At 53.8% G+C, this 14113-nt stretch overlaps 1 long non-coding RNA gene across 1 annotated transcript; it reads right to left on the bottom strand.

Moving 5' to 3' along the window:
• Nucleotides 1–188: 188 nt before the first annotated feature.
• Nucleotides 189–12551, bottom strand: LOC142486156 (uncharacterized). The gene is made up of 3 exons (XR_012798826.1): nucleotides 12053–12551; nucleotides 11500–11653; nucleotides 189–754 (listed from the first exon to the last, which is right to left on the bottom strand). It is a non-coding gene; the product is annotated as an uncharacterized LOC142486156 (long non-coding RNA).
• Between the last annotated feature and the right edge of the window lie 1562 nt (nucleotides 12552–14113).

Raw genomic sequence — 14113 nt, 5'->3', positions numbered from 1 at the left:
GGGAAGGGGTGGAGTGGAGTGGGGGAAGTGGTGGAGTGGAGGGGGGGAGTGGAGGGGGGGGACTGGAGGGTGGAGGAGTGGAGGGGGGGAGTGGAGGGTGGAGGGGGGTGAAGTGGAGGGGGGGGAGAGGAGGGTGGAGGGGGGGAGAGGAGGGTGGAGGGGGGGGAGTGGAGGGTGGAGGGGGGGGAGTGGAGGGTGGGAGTGGATGGTGGAGGGGGGTAAAGTGGAGGGTGGAGGGGGGTAAAGTGGAGGGTGGAGGGGGGGAAAGGAGGGTGGAGGGGGGGAGTGGAGGGTGGAGGGGGGGAGTGGAGGTTGGGAGTGGAGGGGGGGAGAGGGAGGGGAGGAGTGGAGGGGGTAGGGGAGGAGTGGAGGGTGGGGAATGGAGGGGGGACAGGGGAGGGTGGAGGTGGGAGTGGAGCGGGGGAGTGGAGGGACTTAAGTGGAGACTTAAATACTAGTTAATATAATCTACTTTACGAAGAAATATCTATTAAACTAAGAAATATAATCTATTATACTAAATATCTATTAAACTAATTAATATAATTATTGTACTAAGCAATATAATCTAATAAACTAAACAAAAATAATCTATTTAAAAACAATACAAGAAAAAGCTGGAGAAATACTGTAATACGTTAACCAAGCCACAGATTTGATGCCAATGAGCGTTGAACTCCTTGCAGATCCACCGTCAGCTGGTTGTGGCAGAAAGTGATGACATGCAGTAGAACCCAGGCACAGAGCGGTTCAGCTGTAACCACGGAAATCAGGTCAGAAATCAACACAATATTTTTTGAAATTTAGAATGAGAATGTTCTGTATGTCACACAGACTCTGAGCCCTGTCAGATGTTAGCAGCTTGTGATAATACTGTGTCCCATAACCTGCTTTATATGAAGTATCATTTTACACTAGTAGAGATGTTACATTTTGAAAAATAGCGACATTGTTCATTTTCTCTACAAATGATCAATTAAAAAGTTGAATAAAACGTTGTGTGTGTGGGTGTGTGTGCGCTATACAATATATATATATATATATATATATAGATAGATAGATAGATAGATAGATAGATAGATAGATAGATAGATAGATAGATAGATAGATAGATAGATACTACAGTAACACTGAAAGATGGCAAACTATACACATCTGTATACAAGAAACCAACTGACAGATGCAGTTACCTCCACAACTTCAGCTCCCATCCCACTCATACAAAAGAAGGTATCATACACATCCAGGCTATAAGACACCACCGCATATGCTCTGACACTGAAGACAGAAACAGGCATCTCACAACCCTGACCGAATCGTTCAGACAGAAGGGATACAAACCAAAGACCATTGCCAAAACTATCACATCTGCAATAAAAGCCCCACGAGAACACCTGCTACAATACAGACAGAAAGAACCTACCACACGCATACCACTAGTGACCACATACAACCCTACCCTAGAGGGCATACGAAAAATAATCAAAGATGTGCAACTCATGCTGACAGAGGATGCAACATTAAAAGAAATCTTTCCCAAACCTCCCATTCTTGCGTTCCGGCAACCACCAAACCTCAATCAGAAATTAGTCAGCAGAAAACTTCACAACGATTTTAAAGACATGGATAATGGCACAAAGCCGTGCAGCAACAAACGCTGCAAACTCTGCAAACATATTTGCCAAGATCCCACAGCCAGTCACAACCATAGAACATTCAATGTTAAAGGATCATACAGCTGCACATCCAGGAATATAGTGTATATGATTCAATGCAACAAATGTGACCAAGGTTGCTACATTGGGGAAACCAGCCAAAAACTACAAGGAAGAATGAATATGCACAGACACTCCATACTCCATCACGAAGAGGGAAGATACTGCTCACCTGTGGGACATCACTTCTCACAACCAGATCATTCCATAAATGATCTAAAATCAAAATCCTCAATGGAATGTTTAAAAGCACCCAAGAACGGAAAACATTTGAACTCAGAATGATAAGACTCTTTGACACCAAAACCAAAGGACTTAATGCGGACATGGGTTTTCTCACACCCTATCAAAATTGCTTGTAATTATCCTGCTTGCCTCTATTCTTATTCACACTTTCTCTCTCCCCCCTGTATCCCTACCCCTCCCCACCTTTCTTTGACACCGTTCCCTGGCTTCAAACACATTTAACACCCTACATTATCTACAGTAAATATCTGCTGGTTTTTCCCCCCCTCTCTCTACACTGTTTTAGCCATTGAAACCTTTGTATATCAGTATTGCCTGACCTGAAGAAGAGAGGATAAACTCTCGAAAAGCTTGTCCTATGACATAAATTGTTAGTCCAATAAAAAAGGTATCACCTAATACTGAAGAACTCATTTATTCTGCACTATCGCAACTGGACTAACACGGCTATTTTCTGCTTTATATATATATATATGTATATGTAGAGGTATCAGTACCGTGTTAGCCGAGCTTCAACAATCTCTCACATTTCCACACCTGCCCACACCATTTATATCCACTCCCACTCCACACACCTTTAGTAAAGCACTGTATATACTGTGGGCTCTCCATTCATTTATATTCACACACACACTCTTACATCACTTGCTTTCAGGAACCTTTTGACACCTCTAGCCATAAACACATCCACACTGGGGGAGGGACAAGCACAGATAACATTCCAAGAGACACTGGTTTTAAGTATACCTTTTGCTTGCTTCATTATTGTAACATCGCCGGAAGAAGAGATCAGTGTATCTCGAAAGCTCGCACAAATAAAAGCATTTCGTTAGCCACAGAACGTCGTATCGTCTATTTCTTTTTTGATTTTATATATATATATATATATAACAGTGTTCGACAATTATATACATTTACTCGCCCGGGGCGGGTGGATTTAACCCCCGGGCGAGTAAATATTGGCCCAAGCAGCATACATGTGTTTTTTAAATATCCCGCGCTCGCGCTGCTGCGTTTCCCGCGCTCGCGCTGGAGAAAAAAAATAAGCCGGAGGCGGGTTCATGTTGTTGGGGGAGATTACCCCGCCTCCGGCTCTCTGAGCAGTGGCCTCCCTCCTCAGCGCTTCCACTCCTCACCCTTCCGGCAGCCAGCCCTTCCACGCCTGTCTGCCTCAGGCCCCTGCAGGGCCATCTGTCGCCCCCCCCTCCCTCCCATCGGGCCATCTGTTGCCCCCCCTCCCTCCCATCGGGCCATCTGTCACCCCCCCCCCCTCCCACCCATCGGGCCATCCCCCCCCCCCTCTCACCCATCAGGCCATCCTCCCCCCCCTCCCATCGGCCACCAGCCCCCCCCTCCCATCGTGCCACCCACCCCCCCCCCCTCCCATCGGGCCATCCGCCCCCCCTCCCATCGGCCATCTGCCCCCCCCTCCCATCAGGCCATCCCCCCCCCCCCTCGTATCGGCCATCCGCCCGCCCTCGTATCGGCCATCCGCCCCCCCCCCCCTCCCATCGGGCAATCCATCAGCCCTGCTCTTCTCCTGCTCTGATTGCCAGCTCAGCTGTTAGCAGGGGAAATCCCTAACCGGAGCTACTCCCTGCTCTAAGCTCTAAGCAGGGGAAATCCCCTAACCGGAGCTACTCCCTGCTCTAAGCCTGCTCTAAGCAGGGGAAATCCCCTAACCGGAGCTACTCCTGCTCTAAGCCTGCTCTAAGCAGGGAAATCCTCACCCGGTGCTGCCCCCGCTGCCATGTGCGACCCCTCCTGCCACTGTGTTTGTGAGTGTTTGTGTGTGTGTGTGTGAGTGACAGACTGTGTGTGTGTGTGTGTGTGTGTGTGTGTGTGGTGTGTGTGTGTGTGTGTTGTGTGTGTGTGTGTGGTGTGTGTGTGTGTGTGTGTGTGTGTTTGTCTGAGTGAGAGTGAGTGTCTGTGTGTCTGTGAGGGTGTCACCTCCTCTCTCTCTCCCTGCCCCCACTGCCATGTGCGACCCCTCCTGCCACTGTGTTTGTGAGTGTTTGTGTGGGTGTGTGTGTGTGTGAGTGACAGACTGTGTGTGTGTGTGTGTGTGTGTGTGTGTGTGTGTGTGTGTTTGTCTGAGTGAGAGTGAGTGTCTGTGTGTCTGTGAGGGTGTCACCTCCTCTCTCTCTCCCTATCCCTGTGTCACCCTCTCCCTCTCCCTGTGTCACCCTCTCCCTGTGTCACCCTCTCCCTCTCCTTGTGTCACCATCTCCCTGTGTCACCCTCTCCCTGTGTCACCCTTTCCCTGTGTCACCCTTTCCCTGTGTCACCCTCTCCCTGTGTCACCCTTTCCCTGTGTCACCCTCTCCCTATGTCACACTCTCCCTCTCCCTGTGTCACTCTCCCTCTCCCTGTGTCACCCTCCCTCTCCCTGTGTCACCCTCCCTCTCCCTGTGTCACCCACCCTCTCCCTGTTTCACCCACCCTCTCCCTGTTTCACCCACCCTCTCCCTCTCCCTGTGTCACCCTTTCCCTGTGTCACCCTCTCCCTGTGTCACCCTCTCCCTGTGTCACCCTCTCCCTGTGTCACCCTCTCCCTGTGTCACCCTCTCCCTGTCACCCTCTACCTCTCCCTGTGTTCACCCCCTCCCTCTCCCTGTGTCACCCTCCCTCTCCCTGTGTCACCCTCCCTCTCCCTGTGTCACCCTCTCCCTCTCCCTGTGTCACCCTCTCCCTCTCCCTGTGTCACCCTCTCCCTCTCACCCTCTCCCTGTGTCACCCTCTCCCTCTCCCTGTGTCACCCTGTCCCGCTCCCTGTCACCCTCCCTCTCCGTGTCACCCTCTCCCTGTGTGACCCACCCTCTCCGTCTCCCTGTGTCACCCTCTCCCTGTGTCGCCCTCTCCCTGTGTCGCCCTCTCCCTCTCTCTGTCACCCTCTCCCTCTTTCTGTCACCCTCTCCCTCTCTCTCACTCTCCCTGTGTCACCCTCCCTCTCCCTGTGTCACCCTCCCTCTCCCTGTGTCACCCTCCCTCTCCCTGTGCCACCCTCCCTCTCCCTGTGTCCCCCCTCCCCCTCTCCCTGTCACCCTCCCTCTCCCTGTGTCACCCTCCCCCTCTCCCTGTCACCCTCCCCCTCTCCCTGTCACCCTCCCTCTCCCTGTCACCCTCCCTCTCCCTGTCACCCTCCCTCTCCCTGTGTCACCCACCCTCTCCCTGTGTCACCCACTCTCTCCCTGTGTCACACTCCCACTCCCTTTGTCACCCTCCCTCTCCCTGTGTCACCCTCCCTTTCCCTGTGTCACCCTCTCCCTGTGTCACCCTCCCTCTCCCTGTATCACCCTCCCTCTCCCTGTGTCACCCTCCCTCTCCCTGTGTCACCCTCCCTCTCCCTGTGTCACCCTCCCTCTCCCTGTGTCACCCTCCCTCTCCCTGTGTCACCCTCTCCCTCTCCCTGTGTCACCCTCTCCCTCTCCCTGTGTCACCCTCTCCCTCTCCCTGTGTCACCCTCTCCCTGTGTCACCCTCTCCCTGTGTCACCCTCTCCCTGTGTTACCCTGTCCCTGTGTCACCCTGTCCCGCTCCCTGTCACCCTCCCTCTCCATGTCACCCTCTCCTTGTGTGACCCACCCTCTCCGTCTCCCTGTGTCACCCTCTCCCTGTGTCGCCCTCTCCCTGTGTCGCCCTCTCCCTCTCTCTGTCGCCCTCTCCCTCTCTCTGTCACCCTCTCCCTCTCTGTCACCCTCTCTCTCCCTCTTCCTGTCACCCTCCCTTTCCCTGTGTCACCCTCCCTCTCCCTGTGTCACCCTCCCTCTCCCTGTGTTACCCTTCCCCTCTCCCTGTCACCCTCCCTCTCCCTGTGTCACCCTCCCCCTCTCCCTGTCACCCTCCCTCTCCCTGTCACCCTCCCTGTGCCTGTCACCCTCCCTCTCAATGTCACCCTCCCTCTCCCTGTGTCACCCACCCTCTCCCTGTGTCACCCACCCTCTCCCTGTGTCACCCACCCTCTCCCTGTGTCACCCACCCTCTCCCTGTGTCACCCTCCCTCTCCCTGTGTCACCCTCCCTCTCCCTGTGTCACCCTCCCTCTCCCTGTGTCACCCTCCCTCTCCCTGTGTCACCCTCCCTCTCCCTGTGTCACCCTCCCTCTCCCTGTGTCACCCTCCCTCTCCCTATGTCACCCTCTCCCTCTCCGTGTCACCCTCTCCCTCTCCTTGTGTCACCCTCTCCCTCTCCCTGTGTCACCCTCTCCCTCTCACCCTCTCCCTGTGTCACCCTCTCCCTGTGTTACCCTCTCCCTGTGTCACCCTGTCCCGCTCCCTGTCACCTTCCCTCTCCGTGTCACCCTTTCCCTGTGTGACCCACCCTCTCCGTCTCCCTGTGTCACCCTCTCCCTGTGTCGCCCTCTCCCTGTGTCGCCCTCTCCCTCTCTCTGTCGCCCTCTCCCTCTCTCTGTCACCCTCTCCCTCTCTCTGTCACCCTCTCCCTCTCTCTGTCACGCTTTCCCTCTCTCTGTCACTCTCTCCCTCTCTCTCTCTGTCTCCCTCTCCCTCCTCTGTCTCCATCTCCCTCTCTCTGTCTCCCTCTCTGTCGCACTCTCTTCTTCGCTCTCTCTGTCGCACTCTCTCTTTGTCTCTCATTCTCTCAGTGTGTGTGTCTCTCATTCTCTCTCTTTCACTGTGTGTCTCTCTTTCTCTCTCTTTCTCTGTGTGTCTCTCTTTCTCTCTCTTTCTCTGTGTGTCTCTCTTTCTCTCTCTTTCTCTGTGTGTCTCTCTTTCTCTCTGTGTGTGTGTGGGTGTGCCGCTCTCTGTGTGTGTGTGTCTGTCTATCTGTCTCTCTCTGTCTGTCTCTCTCTGTGAAGCGCCGACGTCCAGACACTGGTTAAGGGGTTCAGGAAACTAGTCATTCACATCTGGCTTTTATTTCTAGATCCGACATTGACACACACACACACACACACGTCTAATTGTAGTATAATGTAATACAATAAATACATTTATGTCAAAAATTAATGTTGTTCTGACTAGGAATTTATTAAATGTATTTTATTTATATATTTTATTTTAAAGCGGGGTTGGGAGCGGGACTAGGGGCGGAGTTGGGGGCGGGACTAGGGGCGGAGTTGGGGCGGGACTAGGTGGCGAGTAGATTTTTTGGTTGGGCGAGTAGATTTTTGGGTGATTTGTCGAACACTATATATATATATATATATATATATATATATATATATATATATATATATATATAGCATATATAGCAAATGGAAATTTCCTGTATGCTCATTTGCATGTCTTAGACAGGTCTGCAACCTGTATATATATACAGTATATATATATATATATATATATTATAATGTTTTATATATATGTATATACAGTATGTATGTGTGTATATATATATATATATATACTAGCTGATATACCCGGCGTTGGCCGGGATGTAAATACGTAATAGGTAGTATTATTTATAAATCGTGGAACAATAGGTGACTATTTGTTGTAAAGGTTGAATAATAATGTTGAAATGGTTTATTGTAAAGACACCACAGTACAATGTATATTTTGGTGACATAAGAGATGTAAAAATGGGATGAATGTGTCCTGCTAGGGTGTGAGGCGGCGGGTGGCGCATGGGTTGTGAATGCTGTCTGTGAGTGGGGGTCCTGCTAGGGTGTGAGGCGGCGGTTGGCGCGTGGGTTGTGAGTGCTGTCTGTGAGTGGGGGTCCCTCTAGGGTATGAGGCGGTGGGTGGCGCGTGGGTTGTGAGTGCTGTCTGTGAGTGGGGGTCCTGCTAGGGTGTGAGGCGGCGGGTCAGTGATGTCAGTGCGTATGGGCGGGAGGCAGCAGGTGTGTGGCGGGTGTGTGAGTGGCGACAGGTGTGTGTTGAGTGCGTGCGGCAGCTGTGAGGCAGAGGCGGCCAGGTGAAAGGCAGAGGTGGGAAGGCAGGAGGGGGGAATGCGGGAAGGGGAGGAGGGAAAGTGGAGGGTGGGAAGGGGTGGAGTTGAGGGGGGGAACGGGTGGAGTGGAGGGGGGGGAAGGGGTGGAGTGGAGGGGGGGAAGGGCTGGAGTGGAGGGGGGGAAGGGGTGGTGTGGAGGGAGTGGAGGGGGGAAGGGGGGGAGTGGAGGGTGGAGGAGTGGAGGGGGTGGGAGTGGAGGGTGGAGTAGGGGGAGAAGAGGGTGGAGGGGGGGAGTGGAGGGTGGAAGGGGGGAGTGGAGGGTGGAGGGGGGGAGAGGAGGGTGGAGGGGGGGAGTGGAGGGTGGAAGGGGGGAGTGGAGGGTGGAGGGGGGGAGAGGAGGGTGGAGGGGGGGAGAGGAGGGTGGAGGGGGGGAGAGGGTGGGAGTGGAGAGGGGGAGGGGAGGAGTGGAGGGTGGAGGGTGGGGAATGGAGGGGGGGAGTGGAGGGTGGAGGGGGGGAGAGGAGGGGGGAGTGGAGGGTGGAGGAGGGGGGAATGGAGGGGGGGACAGGGGAGGGTGGAGGTGGGAGTGGAGGGTGTGAGGCGGCGGGTCAGTGATGTTGGTGCATATGGGCGGGAGGCAGCAGGTGTGTGGCGGGTGTGTCAGTGAGGACAGGTGTGTGTTGAGTGCGTGCGGAAGCTGTGAGGCAGAGGCGGCCGGGTGAAAAGCAGAGGCGGGAGGGGGGGAGTGGAGTGGGGGAAGGGGTGGAGTGGAGGGGGGGAGTGGAGGGTGGAGGAGTGGAGGGTGGGGGGGGGGAGTGGAGGGGGGTGAAGTGGAGAGTGGAGGGGGGGAGTTGAGGGGGGGAGAGGGAGGGGAGGAGTGGAGGGGGTAGGGGAGGAGTGGAGGGTGGAGAATGGAGGGGGGACAGGGGAGGGTGGAGATGGGAGTGGAGAGGGGGAGGGGAGGAGAGTGGATGGGAGTGGAGGGTGGAGGGGGGGGAGTGGAGGGTGGAGGGGGGGAGAGGAGGGTGGAGGGGGGGAGTGGAGGGTGGGAGTGGAGAGGGGGAGAGGGAGGGGAGGAGTGGAGGGGGTAGAGGAGGAGTGGAGGGTGGGGAATGGAGGGGGGACAGGGGAGGGTGGAGGTGGGAGTGGAGCAGAGTGGGGGGGAGAGGAGGGTGGAGGGGGGGAGTGGAGGGTGGGAGTGGAGAGGGGGAGAGGGAGGGGAGGAGTGGAGGGGGTAGGGGAGGAGTGGAGGGTGGGGAATGGAGGGGGGACAGGGGAGGGTGGAGGTGGGAGTGGAGCAGAGTGGGTGGGAGTGGAGGGTGGAGGGTGGGAGGGGGAGAGGTGGAGGGGGGTAGGGGTGGAGAGGAGGAGTGGAGGGGGAGATTGGGGGGGAGTGGAGGGGGAGAGAGGGGGGAGTGGAGGGGGGGAAAGAGGGGGAGTGGAGGGGGGGAAGGAGTGAAGTGGAGGGAGGGGTGAAGTGGAGGGAGGGGTGAAGTGGAGGGGGGGAAAGAGTGGAGGGGGGGAGGAGTGAAGTGGAGGGAGGGGTGAAGTGGAGGGGGGAGAGAGTGGAGGGGGGGGAAAGAGTGGATGGGGGGGAAAGTGGAGTGGGGGAAAGAGTAGAGGGGGGAACTGTGGAGGGGGGAAAGAGTGGAGGGGGGTGGAAGAGTGGAGGGGGGTGGGGGAGGGAGATGTGAATTGGAGGGGGGAGGGAGTGGAGGGGGGGGAAAGAGTTGATGGGGGGAAAAGTGGATGGGGGGGGAAGAGTGGAGGGGGGGAAACAGTGGAGGGGGGGAAGAGTGGAGGGGGGGTGGAAGAGTGGAGGGGGGTGGGAGGGGGAAGAGTGGAGGGGGAGGAGGTGGAGTAGGGGGAGGGTGTGGATTGGGGGATGAAGGTGGGGGGGTGAAGGGAGTGGAAGGGGAGGAGGAGGGGGGGAAGGGGGAGGAGGGGTGGAAGGGGGAGGGGAAAAAAGTGTAGGGGGGAAAGAGTGGAGGGGGGGAAAGAGTGGAGGGGGGGGTGGAGGGAGGTGGGGTGGAGGGGGAGGAGGGGAGGGAGTGGAGGTTGGGGTGAAGTTGGGGGGGTGAAGGGAGTGGAAGTGGAGGAAGGGGGAGGGGGGAAAGGGGAAGGGGGGAGCAGGGGGCATATGTATTGTCATAATTTATGTATCCGCTTGCCCCCCCCCCATCCGGGCGTCCGTTCCCCTGCTGGCTCGATGGCTGGCCGCCCCCCCTGCTTGTTCTCCGATGGCTCGGGCCTCTCCTCCCCCCCCCATTCCCAGAGGGTTCGCCCGCTTCCCCCCCGCCGGCCGCTTGCTCCCCCGATGGGTCGTCCGGCCAATGGAGGCGCGTGCAGGCGGCGGCAGGAAGCGCCATGTGTGGTCCTGGCCTGAGGCAGGAGGTAATGGTGAGCTCCTGCGGCCGGCTTCTCCGCCACTTGTTCCTGGGCGGTTGAGGTGGGACGCGCAGGGGTGTTCTGCGGCAGGGGTTTAAGGTGTGAGGCAGGAGGGGTGTGAGGTGTAAGGTGTGAGGCGCAGGGTGTAAGGTGCAGGATGTAAGGTGTGAGGAGGCACGCCTGCGGGAGGGGTGTGAGGCAGGAGGGGTGTGATGTGTAGGGTGTAAGGCGCAGGGTGTAAGGTGTGAGGCGCAGGGTGTAAGGTGCAGGGTGTAAGGTGTGAGGCGGCACGCCTGCGAGGGGGTGTGAGGCGCAGTGTGTACTGTCTTACCTAGGCTGCTGCACATTGTGTGGTAGGCCATCTTGGAGAGGAGCACGCGGGGTGAGTGAGTGTGTGTGTGTGTGACCACACCGGCCAATGAGAGGTGTGCGGGGGCGGGCGGGCCAAGGGAGCCATCTCATTGGCCTGAGGTGGAGTGACGGGCCAAAGGTCCAATGCGATTGCCCCTAGACACAGGGAGACACAGGACAGACAGACAAACACACATACGACGGTTTGAGAAATATATATATAAATATATATGTATATATTGTATGTTTTATATAGATATACATATATACATACACACGCACAATCACAATTCTCATTATGCTTTACAAACACAGTAACTGTCAGACAGTGACACACTCACTCAGATACACACACTAATGGTTATATTCACACATATGCTCCCTCTCATTCTCACTACACACGCACCCTCTCGGTGTACTAAACAAACAATGCTTATAAAAAATATACAATACATACTGAAAAAAAAAACAAAAAAAAACAATGCATATACACTACCGACACACTTTATTGAAGTGTGGTCGGTACCGCAAGCCGGGAAATCTCCCGGCTTGCTAGTGGCCGCCCCTCGGCGTGCCGCGCGTCATAGACGCGCGGTCACGCGTCATCGGGAGCGTGCGCCCCCTGCACGCGTGTCCAGGGGCTCCCCGAGGGAGCCCTGGTGTCCCGCGATCGCGGGACCGGCAGGGGGTTCCGGGGGACCCGGCGGACCCGGCAGCGGTAGGGAGAGCGCCCCGATCGGAGGGCGCTCTTCCGCTGCTTCGGCGTGCGCCCGTCACACTCGGGCGCGCGCCAGGCTACTGCTGCGGCACAGAACGGGCAAATGCTCGAATAAACTGTGCCGCAGCAGTAAACAAACCCCAGTGCATACTGTATAACAAAACCCAATGCATATAAAAAAAATGCGTCTTCCTAAATATGTACTGTATGTATGTACAGCTCAACCCCCTTACTGTAGAGATAAGGGAAAAGCAGAGAGGTGAAAACAGACGCACTACTGCAGGGGCGGCCAACTCCCGTCCTCAAGGGCCACCAACAGGTCAGGTTTTCAGGATATCCCTGCTTCAGCACAGGTGGCTCAATCAGTGACTCAGTCAGAGGACTGCCCTAGTGTACAGAGAGAGAGGGAAATAATTACAAAACATGCAGGGGGAATAGCCCCTTTAAATCTTCAAAGGCAAGATAGATGCACAGTATATTTGATAGGCTGTGATATTTGATATTTGTATAACGCTGTGCTTGGGGTCCAAACAATCACATCGCGTTATAAGCGGATCGCGTTAGAAATAATGTACAATTATATGCATTGTGCAATAAGGTATTTAAGTGTTACGCCGGTGCTGCCCGCAGACCAGACCCGTCCCCTGAGCTGAAGGGGAAGTGGTAATACACGCACCCGCAGCAAAGGGAGCGTGTCCGGAGTGTGGTATGAAGCGTTGCCAGGCCAGGTGTAGTAAGGTAGACAATACTTGCCGGTACTGGTTGTAGAGATAGAGTGAATGCTACCTTGCCGAAGTCAGGGAGTGGAGAGTGGAGATAGGTCGTAGTCCAAGCCGTGTTCAAGGGGTTACCAGAGAGAGCGTTGTTCAAGGGGTGCCGAGATCGAGAGCAAGAAGGGGTAGTCGTACGAGCTGCGTCAGAACCTGTGAAAACACTGAGAGAATCCAGAAGTACTTCCATACAGAGATTATGTCGAGCAAAGACTGAGAGCAGAGAGGAGCTAGATAAAGCAGGAAGGTCCAATCAGGAACGGAGGCGGGACAGGAAGAGCTACAGGGAGACACTGCAGATTGGTGCAGGCATAACAGGCCAGGTGAGTCTTGTTAGTAAAATATACTGGACACCTAACAAGCTCCTATTGAACCCCCAAAATAACCACAACATATATATAAGCATATGAATGTCACAGAGGAGTGCTACTGAGCATGGCAATATATATTTAAAACCAGAGACAGCACATAAAACACAGACACAGCTCAGTTTTAGCACATCCAGTGAAAATCATACACGGTACAGTGTCTAAATATATATCTATAAATATCTATTAAGTAAAATGGTCTTTTAGTTTGACATTTTTGGCCAAAATTGTTGTAAGCCCCTGAGCCAACGTCACGGCAGACCACAATTCAGGGGTCCCTAACGCTAATATAAATTCTTAATAACCTGTGTAATAACAGGAAGAATGATTTATAGTAAATCTGTCAATATTAGTTGCAAAGTTCTAAGTCTGATTGAAGCCTTTATTAACCTGTACATTACCAGGAAAGGCACTCTGTATTAGAGATGTCACAACCATCCTGCAAGCAAACAAGTTCCCCTGTGTGGAAGATGCTATGGAGTGAGCCCTTAACCATTTAAATGTGGGAGGGGGTGAGCTTAAATTAAGTAGGAGGTTGCCAACCTCCAATCAGCCAGGACTAGCTGAAACACAATTGTAAAATATACTGGACACCTAACAAGCTCCTATTGAACCCCCAAAATAACCACAACATATATATAAGCATATGAATGTCACAGAGGAGTGCTACTGAGCATGGCAATATATATTTAAAACCAGAGACAGCACATAAAACACAGACACAGCTCAGTTTTAGCACATCCAGTGAAAATCATACACGGTACAGTGCCTAAAAATATATGTATAAATATCTATTAAGTAAAATGGTCTTTTAGTTTGACATTTTTGGCCAAAATTGTTGTAAGCCCATGAGCCAACGTCACGGCAGACCACAATTCAGGGGTCCCTAACGCTAATATAAATTCTTAATAACCTGTGTAATAACAGGAAGAATGATTTATAGTAAATCTGTCAATATTAGTTGCAAAGTTCTAAGTCTGACTGAAGCTTTTATTAACCTGTACATTTACTTATTAGATATTTATACATATACATATTTATATTTATACATATACATATACATATACAAATATTTCTGGCTGGGTGGAGGGCATTCTAAAACCACTTGTCAGGAACACACCCAGCTATAGCCAGGATACCACCGACCTGCTAAACAAACGGAATGTCATTGGCCCCCTCCCTACAGGAACACTACTAGCAACTATTTCCGGAGAGTCACTTTATACAAACATCCCCCACGAGGATGGGATTTCAGCCTGCAGATACTTTCTGGGATCGCAGGAGCCACTCACAGAGACAGTGACTAAATGCATTGAATTTATTCTGACCCATAACTACTTCACATTTGGAAATGACACATACCTCCAGACAACCGGGACTGCTATGGGTACTCGGATGGCGCCACAGTATGCCAATCTGTTCTGCGCAAAACTGGAAAGTGACTTTCTGTCCACCTGTCACTTGAAACCCCTTACATACCTTCGCTACATCGATGACATCCTCCTGATTTGGACCTCTGGCGAACAGGACCTCCTACAGCAGCGGTGCGCAAACCGTGGGGCGCGACCCCCAGGGGGGGCGCGACACTGCCGACGGGGGGCGCGGGGTTTACAGAGGCCCCGCGCGCTTCCCGAAGGCACTTAAATTAAGTGCCGGGAGAGCTGCAGGGCCTCTGTAAACCTAACTTACCGTGGCTCCGGCGGCTTCCT

The sequence above is a fragment of the Ascaphus truei genome, unplaced genomic scaffold, assembly GCF_040206685.1.
Source record: "Ascaphus truei isolate aAscTru1 unplaced genomic scaffold, aAscTru1.hap1 HAP1_SCAFFOLD_758, whole genome shotgun sequence".
In the NCBI taxonomy this organism is placed as follows: domain Eukaryota; kingdom Metazoa; phylum Chordata; class Amphibia; order Anura; family Ascaphidae; genus Ascaphus; species Ascaphus truei.
This window is presented reverse-complemented; position numbering and strand designations above follow the sequence as displayed.